Here is a 16,805-nt window from a genome sequence, read left to right on the forward strand (position 1 = left end):
AATACTCTCTTGTTCTTGTAACACTTAGCGATGTATAAGTCATGAGTTGAATTTCCTTTACAAGCTTTTACTCATCTCAGCTAAAAGAATATTGTCTGTAGAGTAAGCTCTAGAGTGCTTTAAACATTTTTTTTTTCATGTTTCATGCAATCAATGACAAAATGCAATATATATTTTAATTTTAAATATTTTTTTAAATATTTTCAAAATTAAGGCATCATTCTCTTTACGATTATTTGATTACCGTAAAATATTATTATTCAATTGATTGAGTTCGTGCTTTGAAAATTTGCTAAATATATTTATGTTTTATTTTTATGTTAAATTCTGGATTCAATATTATAATTATATATATTTTTTTAATGTAAAAAAGTAAAGTAGCTAATGATATAATAATTATGCACTCATCTCAGACTTTCCAATTTGACTTTAAATTTCGTATCGTTCCAGGACATTGTCATAGTTTCCATATTCACATTTTTCAAGCATTCAATTCCTTAAAAAACGTGTACTTACTTCAGTTCCTCGCGTCGTCTTTCGGTTCTACCACAGGCACGATGTCCAAGCCTTGAAAAGCGTGACCCTAATAAGTTACTCGCGTATCCCGTTTTGAAAAGCTCTGAGAAAGACAGACGTTGGTGAGAAGTGCAAAGGCAACGAGATCACACAACTGTCTCCTTAATACGTGCTTAATTTGTATTTATAATTCGTTTCGTTTATTGCGATAAAAAAAGTTCGCCAATATGTGGACATATTGATTGTAAACATATATAATTAAAAATAATAAAAAAAAAATCAGGAAAATATAATCATAATTTATTATACACGAAAATACGAACAGATTGAATTTTAAAATGGCCGCGCGCCAATTAAAATTGACAAATAAAAATATATGAATCGAAATATTTAAAATAGGAAAAGTAAAATTGGTCGCGATCTGGTTTAAGGTTTTATTTCCAATTACTTTAAAATTAAATATACGAATCATGGTACAATTGAAAGTAACTACCTGGATATATGATATGAGGTGAATTATCCAATTTGCTCAAACGATCTCGTTGCCAATTAAACATACCGTTAATTATTTTGTTTATCACAATAAACGTGTTGAAAAAAGTGTTATGAGAGAATTTGTTTTGTAAACTTTTTGAAATGTCTATCTATCGTAAAATATTCTTTTTGATTTTTATTTTGATAAAAATACCTTAATATTATTAATAATACAACTTTATTGATTTAATAAGCCTTATAAATAAATTACAAAAAAAGTAAAATATTGAAATATTTTAATCAAAGCTGCTAGCATTATTGCAACTAGTTAAGGTCTTTTTGTTAAAAATTGTTATGGAAATTAAAAAAAAAATGAATTTATTAATTATATTTCGTATTGTAAAAGAAAAGCTGACAAGTGAAAACCGATGTAAGTCGATATAAAAAGTCTAAGGCCTAACAGCAAAATTCGTCTGTAATATAAAAATCTATTATTACATATTGAGCGGTCAGTTACATTACTTCGTCATTGACTGTCGAGCATTCGCCTCTAATGTAACAATCTAAGATTTGTCCAGTCGAGTTGTTTTTGCAATTTCGGATGAGGCGGTCATATTAAGCATACGTAACATAATATTTATGTCAAACCTTATGTCGAAATCGGCTAAATTTGCGAGGTAATGCTTTGTTTTTCCCTCTCACTTATGTAAACTCGAATCTTAACTGTGCTGTACTCCAGAGGGGCCGCCCTAACCAAAACCATTCATGAAATAGCTCTTTTGAATTTTGCATCTTTTTACAAGATCACTTATCTCTTAAATCGAAACACAGTAATATATAATGCTTTTTTTTTAATTAAAATAGATCACTGAGAAGCAAATAATAACAAATTCAGATATCGGTTTCTGTAGATAATTGTACCGCGGTCTACTCTTACGTCCTCCTTAATATTTCATACTTTGAAAACTTGTTAGTTTATATTTTAAATCTAGCATGAATATAAGCAGGGAAAGTATTTCCTGACCTTCAAAAATCTCATCGAGTTTAATTAAAAGTAATATAAAATTAAGACAGTAATTACGTAATTGTGAAGCTTTAACGAAAGGCACATGAAGCTCTCTCTGCTTCAGCTCTTCGAGATTCGACACAAAAAGGGAATATTTGAAAGAGATCTGACTCGTCAAAAGAACGTACGTGTTTTACAAGTAAAGCCCTTTCATATGTTAACAGAAAATACATTTTGTATTTAATTAAACATTCAATCATCTGACGTAGATGCTGCTGGAAATAAGTTTAATGTAGAATAACATTTTTATTTTTACATGTAACTGCAATTGATAGACTACATCGTTAAAAACAATAATGACCTATGGTATTCCGGTACTAAATATAACAAATGATTTTTATGTATCCTGACTTAAAATTAACAATTACCGACTCTACATTTTTTTATCATTTATATAATCTTGTACTGGGCAATATGCCTTATTTAGTAGGACCTTATTACTATAGGCCTATTTTTTTTTATAACTAGTTATATTAACAGCCTTACTACTATTAATATTGTAACATAATAATAGTAATCGAACAGTTTTATTATCAGTCATTGTTTAACTTTTTTAACTTCTTATGTTGCGAAGGAGAGGCTTTTTGTTACGATTGTTGCAAAGGGTAAATTAAAATGACACTAAGATTCTAATGTAACGCGTTTAATGCTATTTTAAAATTTTAGTATTCTCTAACATTACATACAAATACTGAAGATTATCAAACCTTAGATTTACGTATTCCACATACAATTATATTACACACTACAAATAGTTGTTGATTATTAAATCTTTATTTATAATATAACACAAATCCACTTAACTACTTATATTCTCTTTAATTTTACTTCCAAATATCCTATAACAGCTTCGTCAACATTCAAAATGCCATCTCATTATTAATCCATAACGAAAATCAAAGATCATTTAAGTTCGGCCAATGAAGTCGCGTCAATCCGATGTCAAATATTGTTTATATTTTTGTCCTCTGGTATAGTTAATACACATTTAGTTTCTTTTTGGTTTCATTTAAAACTAAATTATTTATTAATATATTATTATTCGATTTTATAAATAAATAAATAAATAAATATTGGACAACATCACATACATTACACTGATCCCAATGTAAGTAGCTAAAGCACTTGTGTTATGGGAAATCAGAAGTAACGACGGTACCACATACACCCGGACCCAAGACAACATAGAAGTCTAATAAACTTTTTCTACATCGACTTGGCCGCGAATTGAACCCGGGACCTCGGAGTGGCGTACCCATGAAAACCGGTGTACACACTACTCGGCCACGGAGCTCGTTGTAACCATTATAAAGAACTGCTATTATCATCATAATTAAATACTCAATGAAAAAAAGTTTACAATAACCTAATGTTTTTAATGTAAATAGTTTTGGTTACGATAAAATATTATACACATGTGCTTCTAATTTATTTTAGAGTTGTTCAAACGACCATGGACTTCGGCGTAATTATATAAGCTAAATTAATACCTCTCGTGTAAGCCTTTGTTCGGTGATTTGAAAAATAAAAGGGTGTTTATGAAAGCATCAGAAAAAAATCCCCTTCGTTAAATGCTTGCTTTTGTAAAAAGCCATGCGTGTTTTCGTTTATGTTATGGAGCCTATTTGCTTGGCTTTTTGGGTCATCTGTTTTTTTTTTAATTAAAAGGACATGTGTTATTTTTTTAATAAGTCAAGAGTAAAATAATTGTTTAATGGCTTTGAATATTTAGTAGGAACTTATGAAATTGCCACTTTATGATTTTGGTTTGGAAAGAGTACTCGTACACATGTATATAGAGTTTATCCAGCTCGCTGCTCTACTGCACATTCGCGGATATGCTTGGAACAACCCCTATCATATAAACCTATCTTCCAACATCCAATTAATTTTTATCAATGTCAATCTTTACAGTTGCGCACAAAAATGTATCAAAAATAAAAACTAAGTGATAATATTATGGATTTGAATGTTTGACTCTGGATTTTATTAACAAATTTCAATTACTACACTATCATGGTTAAACAATGTTATTATAATTTATTTATTAATGATATTATCACAAAAAGGGGTAATTATGATATATTTCCACTTTTATATGAATATAAAAATAATTACATGTGTAGATTTTTTTCACATTTTCATTCACGTTAAAAGTAGGTTAGCTGGGCCGTGACGACACATTGTCATTTTAATAAAACTGACGTAGTTTTTGTATTTAAAAATATTTTCAGGAATAATCAAAGTATCGTGACAACCTAATGGAAACCAATCTTAAGATACATAAAATTACACAATACATGGTGAGAAGCAAGAGTTATATCTTTAAATTTATGCCTCAATAATTGTTAACATTTTTTGACCGTAAATGTCGCAGAGCTTAGTCTACTCGCCAACCCGTTTATATGGAGGACCCATTGTGACTTGCCCTTAACAGTAAGGATAAGAAATTTAGCTGACTCAACTGGGTACATCACTATCCATTGATAAATACACCAGCTTATTTATCTATATTGAAAATGACACATCGATAAAACATTACGACTTTTGCTTATTTTGCTTAAGTCCTTGATGTATTATCACAGTTTAAACCTGACTGGGCTTTTCTTATCAAACGTGTAAATTAATATATTACGTCGGATGTCACGTGAGGAAGGCAGAATCCAAATCACCCATTCTCCATTGTTCATTCGTTTGTTCTTACTGAGCGTTCTTATTGCTGTAGTAAATGCAAATTGACTAAACTTGAGTGACTCCACTTTGATCTAGTGGCTAGTTTATAAGGTAACAAATACTGAAGAATCGCTGGGTCAGGATAATAAAAAAATATTGGGTTTTCTGTCCAGAAATTCTCAGTAATAACTCGGAGTTAGCGTTGATTTTATTACTCCTGTGCCTCGGAAATCACGTAAAGCCTGGCCATCCATCGTATTATAAGAGTAATGAATATAGTAATAAGTTCTATGCGGCATGGACAAGACTTGTTACTATAAGACTAAACAGATTTTTTTTTTATAGTCCTAACCTTTGCTAGTTTCCCAGGAGAATAGTCGCCGTGCGAAATCGGTTCAAAGGACGTCATTGTGAAAATGTAAAAATAAAATGCTGCAGTCGATGAACAATTATAATCATAAAAATGAAATAATAGACGGTCAAGATATGCGTACTCCTTCCTCAAAGGCCAGCAACGCATCTGCAAGAGGTGTTGCAGATGTTCATAGGCGGTGGTAGTCACTTTCCATCAGGTGAGCCTCCTGCTCGTTTGCCATCTATCATATAAAAAAAAGAGCCGAGATGGCTCAGTGGATACGCGTGCATCTTAACCGATGATTTCATGTTCAAATCCAGGCAGACACCACTGAAATTTCATGTGCTTAATTTGTGTTTATAATTCATCTCGTGCTCGGCGGTGAAGGAAAACATTGTGAGGAAACCTGCATGTGTCTATTAATATTATAGAATACACATGTGGCAGAATTTCGTATTTCAACGAAATTCTGCCACATGTGTATTCCGCCAACCCGCAATGGAGCAGCGTGGAATAACTTACCAAAGTTACCAAATACAAATACCAAATACCAATAGTTACCAAACCTTCTCCTCAAAGGGAGAGGAGGCCTTTAGCCCAGCAGTGGGAAAATTTACAGGCTGCTAATGCTAATGCATATAAAAAATAAAGATATCGAAGAACTCATAATCAACACGATGTCCTCATGTAATACAATTATGTGATACTTTGTCTTTCGTTTCATCGGTCAGTGAAGGCAATCAGTGAGTCTTATTTCGCTTCTATACTATATATAGATTTTAATTCTGGCATATTCAACTTTAATATACGTCGTTTATGATTTTACGATATTTTAGTGTAATATATTCAATTATAAAATAAATTGGAATATACAAATTATACCAATCTTACGCAGTCACGAATGATACGTAATTAGTTAACCCAATTCATATTAAGAATAATAAATTGAAAAACGAGCACGTCTCCCTGTTTCCTGTTACATGTAACTGGTGCATTCGCAAATATAGCCGAGACGAGGCACGCAAGCCGAAAATAATATTAGATATTTATTACATTGCAATGTTTTCGTTAGCAATGGCGGATTCCTGTATTTACTTAGTTTAATGGACTGTTGTTGTCTAAAGGCATATTAAAACCGTTGTATGTATTCGTTACGTTCTAGTTTGCGTTAGCAAATACAAATCGTAGTAACAGCTCTTAATGAAATTCGAAATAAGCTGGTGTATTTATCAATGGATAGTGATGTACCCAGTTGAGTCAGCTAAATTTCTTATCCTTACTGTTAAGGGCAAGTCACAATGGGTCCTCCATATAAACGGGTTGGCGAGTAGACTAAGCTCTGCGACATTTACGGTCAAAAAATGTTAACAATTATTGAGGCATAAATTTAAAGATATAACTCTTGCTTCTCACCATGTATTGTGTAATTTTATGTATATACGGAAAAATATTAATGATTTAGTGAGAAAATGTGATACTCAAAGCATTGGTATGTTTTAATATATTGGACTGCATAAAATCAGTTACTCTTTTAGGGGGCAATGTGTACGGTTCTATAACAGGATCTCAGAAAGCGTTCAAAATATTGCAAAAGTTTAAAAAAATGTAAAGGAACTCTTGTGTCCGAAAAATAGATTGATTACACAATCAATGAGTTCAGGGTTAATGGTACATACTGGGAAAGAAACGATCGCCTCCTGGCTATTTCTGTTAGGTATTTAATAAATGTAAAATAATCACAAATTGACAAAAAAAATTACCCTCTGAGCTTTTATTTAGCCAGGTCTCAGGTCAGGGTATTTTGTTTTCCAAACAGATGGTAGTGTTTAATTTGCCAATCAATAAATAAGTGTAATGCTTATATTTTGAATAAAATAATTTGATTTAATTTGAAAAAAATGACTTACTACTGGGAAAAAATCACAACTACTTTTAAAAATAAGGTTTGGAAATTATTCTACAACGCTTCTCCAATTTGGGCTTATAACATGAGTAAGTTTATTTTTTTCAGGAGATGAATTACAATTTTATTTATAATCACAGTTCAAATATTATACATAATATTCAATGGCGATTATCTAAATTTGAACCGCAATCTTCAGTTAAAATTGAGGTGTTCTATCCATCGTCGCAATTTCAGCTCTAAAAATGAACCGTTACTGAAAATATTTCATGCTTCAAAGGCGTATCAAAACTCAAGTGCAGTTAACACCAATATCCACTAAAAGCTGACCAGTATGATTCGTTTTACAATATGACGCATGTGTAAGTTTCATTGCATTTTACGTCGTAAAACAATATTGGCCATTAACTCATTCCCGCTCAAATATGTATTACACTGGTTTACGCATGCAGTTTCGCTCGAATTTAAGACGTTGCTCGTCAGGTGATATGTATGAAAGTGTATCATGTACTTCATACCAAATTTCAATATTGGTTCAGTGGCTTGACACTGAAAGTGTGACAGATAGACAGAGTTAGTATCTAGTAGATCATGTCATCTACACATTCTCGCTATCAAATCAATTAAAATACGTATTAAAAAAAAAGATTTGTATTAAACTGAAACAATAAAGACAAAATTGAAGACTTCAGTTTCCAGAAAATAAGTAGACGCGCTATAAAATTCTCTTGCTAGTATCACTAACCTAAAAAATAACAGAGTCGACTTTGACGATGCTAAAGGAAAATTGGGTCTGTATATTCGCCTTTGTCTCATTTAAATGGCATAGAAATTTTTTAACTTATGTGTTTTGTACGAAAATTTCATTGTCAGCGAATAGCCAAATTGGGAATTGAATAAACTAGATGAATTGTTTCAATACTATCGATATTGCAGCTAAAAATAGTAGAATTTAAAATATCCCAAAAATATCATAGGTATTTTTAATTGCCCGCTTTAATGAAGTTTTAAATTGACGCAAATAACTGACTTTAAAAATAACAAAAATAACCTTGTTCCACTGAATTGTTTTATTGATTGCTATATGAAAGAATCATTAATATTATCTATATATTAAGTCATCTTTTTATGAGAAAAAGATTTGAAAGAACCTTGAATTCCTCTCAGTGGATAGTGAATGGATAATAAGATTTGGACGTGAAGGAAATTTTCAAGATGTCGATGTTTTCCTTCTGCTGCCTTATGTAATATTAGTTGGATTTGAGAACACTGTCTCCAGTTAGTCACGAGATTAAGCCACATCTTGGCCGTTTTGAACAATTTTTTCTTTACGATCATTGCGTCAGTGGTCGAAGCACAAAATACCAAAAATGGTCTGAAGACATCATAACTAACCGAGGATTTTCTCTAAACGTCGGACTATCTTATTTTAGTAAAAAAAGCTCACGTCCAACCCCGCACCCGTGAGCGGATCGACATATTTTGCCTTGCCTCGTTCGCTCTACACTAATTAGTAGAATTAATTTAGTTAGTGACTAGCTAAGTATTGTAGTGGTTTAATGTCTAAAGCCGAATTGGTTAATTTTGTAAAGGCTTATCCGTACAAGGCCAATAAAAAAACTAAACATATTATTATACCGAATGTAAATGTATTGTACATTAAAAGGGCAAAGTCATTCACCTGACTTTTCGATGGCTTATCGGTCAACATGCCCTTGATAAACCGATGAACCCACATTCAAGTAATGTACTTGTTGAACATTTACCCTACATTTATTGAAGTTGGTTGAACATGAAATTGAGCCTAGATGGCCCAGTGGTTAGAACGCGTACATCTTAACCTATGATTTCGGGTTCAAACCCAGGCAAGCATTGTGCTTTATTTGTGTTTATAATTCATCTCGTGCTCGGCCGTGAAGGAAAACATCGTGAGGAAACCTGCATGTGTCCAATTTCAACGAAATTCTGTCACATGTGTATTCCAGCAACCCGCATTGGAGCAGCGTGGTGGAATATGCTCCAAACCTTCTCCTCAAAGGGAGAGGAGGCCTTAGCCCAGCAGTGGGAAATTTACAGGCTGTTAATTTAATGTAATGTATATATAGTTATATATTGTGCCCATATATATTCAAATATAGCAATTAGGCAATTGAATTAGGAGGTCATGGCTTTCTAAATTAAAAAAAAAAAAAAAATTCTAATTGAATCTTTATAAGACAATTTAATTATATTCTTGGTCATGAAATCAAAGAGAAAGAAACATTAATTAGTCCAAACTTCTTATAGATTTACTTAGTCGAGGTTTTTAAAAAAAATGCGTAATTTACTTTAACGTTATTGCATTTGATCTGATATAAACTTTGAAATTGAAACAGTGGAAAATAGTAAGTACTAAATTTTTTGCTGGTAATATAATTTTTTAAATCAAGATTCAAATGTTCTTGTAAAAGACTACCTGAATAATATATATTTTGATTTTGATTGATGAAAATTATTAAGAGCCGAGATGGCCCAGTGGTTAGTACGCGTGCATCTTAACCGATGATTTCGGGTTCAAACCCAGGCAGGCACCGCTGAAATTTCATGTGCTTAATTTGTGTTTATAATTCATCTCGTGCTCGGCGGTGAAGGAAAACATCGTGAGGAAACCTGCATGTGTCTAATTTCAACGAAATTCTGCCACATGTGTATTCCACCAACCCGCATTGGAGCAGCGTGGTGGAATATGCTCCAAACCTTCTCCTCAAAGGGAGAGGAGGCCTTTATCCCAGCAGTGGGATATTTACGGGCTGCTAATGCTAAAAAAAAATATTATTATAAAACTTGTAAGCACAAAATTAGTTCAGAGTAAACACGATTTGTGAAATCTGATACATGTATTGTCAACATCAATCGTATTGTATTATATTGAGTAACTGATATTATAAACATAATAGTATCAATATAATAATGTATCCTACATAATGATAAAAACTTACTTTTTATTTTGCAAAAAAAAATGGAACGTTCGAAACCACACCATTGATATAAATGACGTTCAGGATAAAAATCACTTATATTTAAATATTGTTCCACTGAGAATAAAACTAAAGTTTTAAGCAATTGTATTGAATTGCGAGTTGAACTTGACCACGTAGGGTTCCGTACCAGTATCTATAAAAACGGCAAAAAATCATGTATGTTGTATAGTTCTCTTAAGTATTTATTTTATTCGGTTTTTTAGTATTTTTGTTATGGCGGCAAGAGAGATACATCATATGTGAACATTTTAACGGTCTAATTATCCTGGTACGAGACGGACATACAGACGAACGGACGGACAGCGGAGTCTAAGTAATAGGGTCCTTAGTTTAGATTGTACTCTTTGTACTTTGTACGGAACCCTAAAAACGAGGTTATCCGCTTTTGACCAAAATACAATAAAAATATACATGTAAACAATTCATGCTATCAATCATAGTGGCACCGTGATCACTAAAGCCGAGAATATGTGAAGCGTTGATGTCGTGTCAATGTTGCATTTTGATTTATTCTTTAAAAAAATGTAATAGGCTTTCCGGTGCAACGTTTTTATAGAATAAAACGCAAACTCAATTAAAAAGTATTAGAAATAGGTTGTGTATTGTGTGTGTGATTGGTTGTGTAGTGGCTTGTTTATACGAATGCAGATCATATGATCCGTCATTCGAAATCTGAATCGGATCTATGACATTTTTAATTTTATTTATGTAGGTAGGCAGACTGGCAAATGAGCCACCAGATGATAAGTGGTCACCGCTGCCTACATTGGTACTACACGAAATATAATATTTAGAATAAAACAAAACCAAATATAATTTTTTGACACGCAATAGTTTGGAAGTGAAAATATTACAGACTATCTGAACCTGCGCCACCCAGAGAGGCGAATTAAAAGTAGCTTATATCCTCCCTCGGCACTAAAACTATGTTCATATATATACTATATATTAGAACGTTAAATAAATAATGACCACTGTTAAATAACTCCTACAGCAAATGAAATACCTCTTGTTTAACACAGTGGCGCTGCCACACTGCAGCGGTAAAATGTTCAAAAATATTTTTAACATACATAATATGTTAGAATTTGTTACGATTCGTTAAATATTTTTAACACTGAAACTAACAAAAACGAATAAATTTTGTTTTAAGCAATCTATAAATATTGTTTTTGATCTATTTTCCGAAGTATATATACATATGTTTAATAACAAATATATGCATATAATAATTTGTGACAAAATAAGAAACAAATATTTAATAACAATTTAAAAGATATAAACAATTGCAGTGTGGCAACACCATGCACGAACGTTTGAATCTATTAATAGAAGCAATAACCATTAATAGAAATGCCTTATTAAAACCTACATAAATACTTGAAATTGAAAACAAGGCGTATTCACAAACAAATATTTACGTCCTATAAACTCCGCTTGCGTTCCAAAGGGTAGCTCCGGTCTGAGCGGGAAAGCATTTGGCTCCACACCAACAAACAGATGACATAACGAGGTTTGTTGACTAAAATCTGGGGAGCAAACTTACGTTACTCATTAGATCAGTCTAGATGAATCATTATGGTATAATTGTTTTTGCCTCTAATATGCTCCGTTTATTTGCATTAAGATATTTCGTAAGAATTTCGTGTTGAAATTTTGAGAACAACCAGGAGGGTACCATCAGCGATTGACGTACGACCACCTGAGCAGGGATGCCTAGGCTGTGCTCCGTTTTTTTTTGCAATTCTGCATTCGCCACTGTTCAGAAAGGGCAGCAACGCACCTGCAAGCCCCCCAGTGTTGTAGATGTCCATGGGTGATGGCAATCACTGTCCATCAGGTGAGCCTCCTGCTCGTTTGCCAACTATAATAACCAAAAAAAAGAACCTAATGTATGAAATATAATGTGATTTCAAATAAAAGTTAATCAAATGTCAAACGAATTTAATTTATATTTTACTATTTACTATTTTTGAATTTGTGATTTGTAACTATTACCGTCTAGAATTTTTTCATATGTCATTTAGTCAATAATTTATAGATAATTTAAATTAACATAAAAACTAGAATATCGTGTAACGTCCTTCGGAATTCACATCTGAGACTAAAACTTAAAATGAACAATTTATAATACGTAAGCAGAATTTCGTTTTTATTTACCATGTATAATCACCGGACGTGATCAACATAATGTGCACACATAACTAGATTACTACCGGTGACGTTTAACTAAATCAAACCTCGGTTCCGCTCTGCATTAGCGCGAATCCCGTTAGTGAATAATTACGTCCTTAATCGTGACAAATTATCGACTGTCATCACTATGTCACACAATTTAAAAGGATAGACATAGTTATACCTTTTAAACTCTATCATAAATATCTATGTAACTGTGAGATATAATATCGATGGTACAATTTTACATTTTGAAAATAGATTTTTGATCATATTAATTTTGTATGTAAATATATTATAAATTTATTATGTAAATTTGTTAATTGATTTTTAATTTAAAACGGAATTATAATTAATTAATTCATTTGGTATAAATAATATAACGATAGTATTCCTTGTTATGTCCATACGATTCCAATCTAAGATTTTTATTTAATCTAAGATTTTATTCTTAGTCTTAACTTTAATCACTTTGAAACCGGTACTTACGGTTTAAGGTTACTTGTACAAAACTCCTTACAACTAACATATCAATTAAGGTTAAGACAGCATTTATATATGTTTTCTTGTTTTGATCACAATTTTTACTAAACATACTGGGCAAATAATTAATACTCACTTTCGTACGATATATTCTGCATCACGGTTTTAAATCCTCGGTAGTATAGATGACAAATGAATTTCTTAAACAATATAATAAAATAATTGTTATATTAATATTAAAAAATATCTCATTAGCATTCAATGTAGCATTTAAATTACGGTGCAACGGATACTCTTTTAATAATCAAAATTTCTACAATCAAAGACAGAACAAATTAACAGAAACAATGTTTTTATGCTTTTATTTAATTCTATTTTGACATTAATGATTTTATACGATATTTTTTTAACAAAAACACTAAAAAACAACTCAGTAAATTAACTACTTCCTTGTAGAGATCGCTCTTTTCTTTTAATTTTTTCTTGTTCTTCGCCATAAAGCTTCCTACTGTAACATCAAATTGTAATTAAATCTATACTAATCTACTTATATTATATAAGCGAAAGTAACTCTGTCTATCTGTTGCTCTTTCACAGTCAAGCCACTAATGAATCGCAATAAGTAATCTTAAACTCAAAAGGATGGATATATGACTTTTTAGGCCTGATTGCTAACGACTAATCCTAAAACGCGTCGACAATTAGTAGGCAATAAATCGTATTATTTTTATTAAATTTAAATCTTAAAAATTCAAATTTAAATTAAAAAAAAAGATTACATGTTTTATCAACACATTTGTTTTATCAAGAAATTCTCAGGAACAGTGTAGGGTTTGAAAAATGCAAGCGTGTAAATCCGTTCCGAGCTTGAACTCTCCTTGGTCGGGTTGGATTACCGTCGTATCGGATTATGCATGTGATTCATTTCAATGTGTACATTTTTATGTGTTAATCGAATTTTTAATTGGACTGTAATATATTTTGTGGAAAAAATTAGGAATATTCTAGTTGTTAAATGGAAAAAGAACCCTATATCTTTATACGTTTTTCTAATTAATCTATCTATCTTGTAGATAATTTTTAATAACATTTATAATACTTTTATATAAGATAAAGATTTAGAGTATAAAATAAATCAATAGTAAAAAAGCAGTCTCAATTACGTAATTAAAAAAACTGAACGTAAATATTAAGCAGGCAGACCAACAACGTAACACAGAGTAGTAATTACTAAGTACCTATTTTGTATTTCTGTCAAGAATTTTACATTAATCACAATAATGCTTTTTCGTACCTATTTACTTTTAAGATTAAATGAGAATAAAGTCTAAAGAAATATATCCAACAAGCCAAAGTTAAGTCATGATTATATTAAGTTAAAAAAAAAAAACCACTTCTCGTTGGACCTAGCAAAAAATGACGTTATAAGAACATAGCAATTTTTTCTTGTCACGACACGAGAGGATTGCTTCAAATCACATTTTGAGGAAACCGCGCTGAAAAGCAAATTTCTTTGTAATAAATATAATAATTTATTTGTTAAAATAATGCTCTTTCGTTTTATTTGTCGCGTCTTAAAAACTGAAATTTGGTGCATTTATTTTACTTACTTGATAACGTTTATTTAATAAAGAATTTTTGATATTTCCAATATAAGAAAGAAAATGGGAGGGGTGCCGAAAGCGTCGCAGGGGCCAGGGGGTTATCTGTACCCCGGGGTCCCCCCTAGGAATAGAGGCTCGCACAGGCAGACCAACGATTGGGGCGTCACGGTAGCATGCGCAAGCGATTCCGTGACTCCCCTCAAAGAGACGGAACGGGTACCACTTATTTATATTACGGGTTACTAGTGAGTAATATTTCATGAAAGTCTTCGTTAGTTAAAATTAGAAATATGAAAACATTTTACCCCGGACCGATAGCTGGTTAATCAATAATAATAACTAACATGGTGTGATTTTAATAGAATTCAGTACAATTTTGAGAAGTGAGCGAGGCTATCATATTTTATTCTAAAGGGAATAAAATGTTTCGTAGTTCCTTACGTCATAGGTGCCTGAACGGATTCAGTTGATGGAACTTGTTAAATCTATGTGGAATACAAACTGAACTCGCTTTATATGCACAACTATTAATCCACCATTATTAAACTGGAACCAAACAGAAATCTCAACTGGTTCTAAAGTTCTGAGTGCCCTATATTAGCTCTCAAAACTTCACCGCTACTGGTCTAGAAGTGTATGTTAATATTTTATTGATAAGGTAATTGAAATAATATAAAATTGTATGGAACTGCCTGTTATTTGAACACGTGTGATTTGTTTAAGCATTTAACGTATAATCATATTACTTCAAATGTGTTTTTTGTTGATAAATCTTATGTGGTTATAATAGGTACAATATAGTTTTTATAAATATCTATACTTATAATTTGAGAGGATATAAATGCTATATACTAAATATACTACACTAAACCAATATACATAATACTTATACAAGAAGATGCAACAAGGTTTGGAGGTTTTGGTATATAATATTATAAACATATCAGAGTTAGCCCAGTGGTTAGAACGCGTGCATCTTGACCGATTAATTTTCATAATTATGGTTAATTTATGTTTATAATTCATCTCGTGCTCGGCGAATATACCTGAAATAAATTTAGAATATTGACGTGAAAAGCGTAGTCATCATATTTCTGAATTTATACACACACATATATATAAAAATTGAAAATGCTACTAAAGTTTTTTCAATTGTTTATGGTTTAACTTAACTAGCTTGTTATCTACGCTTTGGATTGTTACTGGGAATAAAACACGAATTTTCCTTTAGAAAACCGATACGAACCAAAATACAAGCTATACATATAATTATAATTCTTAAACATGTGTGCATGAAATTGACAAACCTAACAATTGAAAGATCTATAGTGCTAAAACGAATATTAATAGATTAAAAAAACAAGCGTTTTTCAATATTTTTGGTTCTTAAAATATGATGGCAAAAAACAGCTTAATATAGCTATTTGTTACATTTTCACAAATAAACCAGAAACAGATTTCAATGAAATAAGTTATTTAAGGACATACAGTGTAAACTCCATGTAACGTCACTCGATTTAACGACAAACCGTCTAAAGCGTCGAAATCACTCGGTTTTGTTTTGTTTAGCTTGTTTCTATACAATGATACCCTCTATATATAATAGCGTTACACCCACTCTCAATGACGACAAGAATTAAATAATAAAAAGTAATTTTTAGTTGCCAAAATTAGTAAAAACTGCTCAGATGGGTATGTTCTTTTTCGTTTTATTATACTAGCCAGAACTTTCTAAGAAATCCGTTCTTTAGTTTACAATTTGGGATTTGTTTGCACGTATACTGTGGTTATTAGGAGTCATGGATTTTATCGATACGTTATCATATTCTTAGTTTCCTACAAATTCTCAAACTCAACTCAAACAACTTGCCAAGTAAGAAAAAACGAATATGTATTGACGAAAGTTTTACTGATATGTTAAATGGAGGCGGGACAGAATATAAGTGATTTTGGCAGGCGATTTAGTTGCTCTACAGTGTCTACAATATGGAAATGAACGTGACACACAGTCCCTTGAGTACCGTTATAAAGAGTTTACACTCTATATTATTTATTTAAAAAAAAAAGATGGTGAAATATAAAGTATTTTTGCAAATAAAATCGCAATTGATAATATGAATGAAAATTATGAAATATTTTAACAATGTATGTACAAACTTATTTTATCAGATTGTTATTTATAGTTCGCATTTTACGACTTAAATTTCTTGGTTATAGTATGAAAGTTCTACTATAAATCATAATTTGAGAATACAACCAGTCTCTATCTGCCTTGAATGTAATCCGTATTTATTTTCCACTAAGCCTTTCAAAGTCTGATAGAGCGTTGCGAGATTTAGACTGTATCCCTAGTCAGTGACAGGATCTACGTTGATTTACTAACGCGTGACAATATGTATACAGAGTAATGATTTTTCAGATAAAACTAATTATTTTCCGAAACCATTTCGTTTATCTATTATTAACATAAGTGTTTGTTAAATTTATTGAATTTATTTAATATGAGGCTTATTTCCGTTTATATACGACAAATTAT

General features: G+C 31.4%; 1 protein-coding gene across 1 annotated transcript in view; it reads left to right on the forward strand.

The window, feature by feature from the left end:
• The window catches only part of LOC125067482 (suppressor of lurcher protein 1), a 229,540-nt gene that overhangs the window by 46,543 nt on the left and 166,192 nt on the right, over positions 1 to 16,805 (forward strand). The gene's annotated exons all lie outside the window — the stretch shown is intronic.

This window comes from Vanessa atalanta, chromosome 11 (assembly GCF_905147765.1).
Source record: "Vanessa atalanta chromosome 11, ilVanAtal1.2, whole genome shotgun sequence".
Classification (NCBI taxonomy): Eukaryota; Metazoa; Arthropoda; class Insecta; order Lepidoptera; family Nymphalidae; genus Vanessa; species Vanessa atalanta.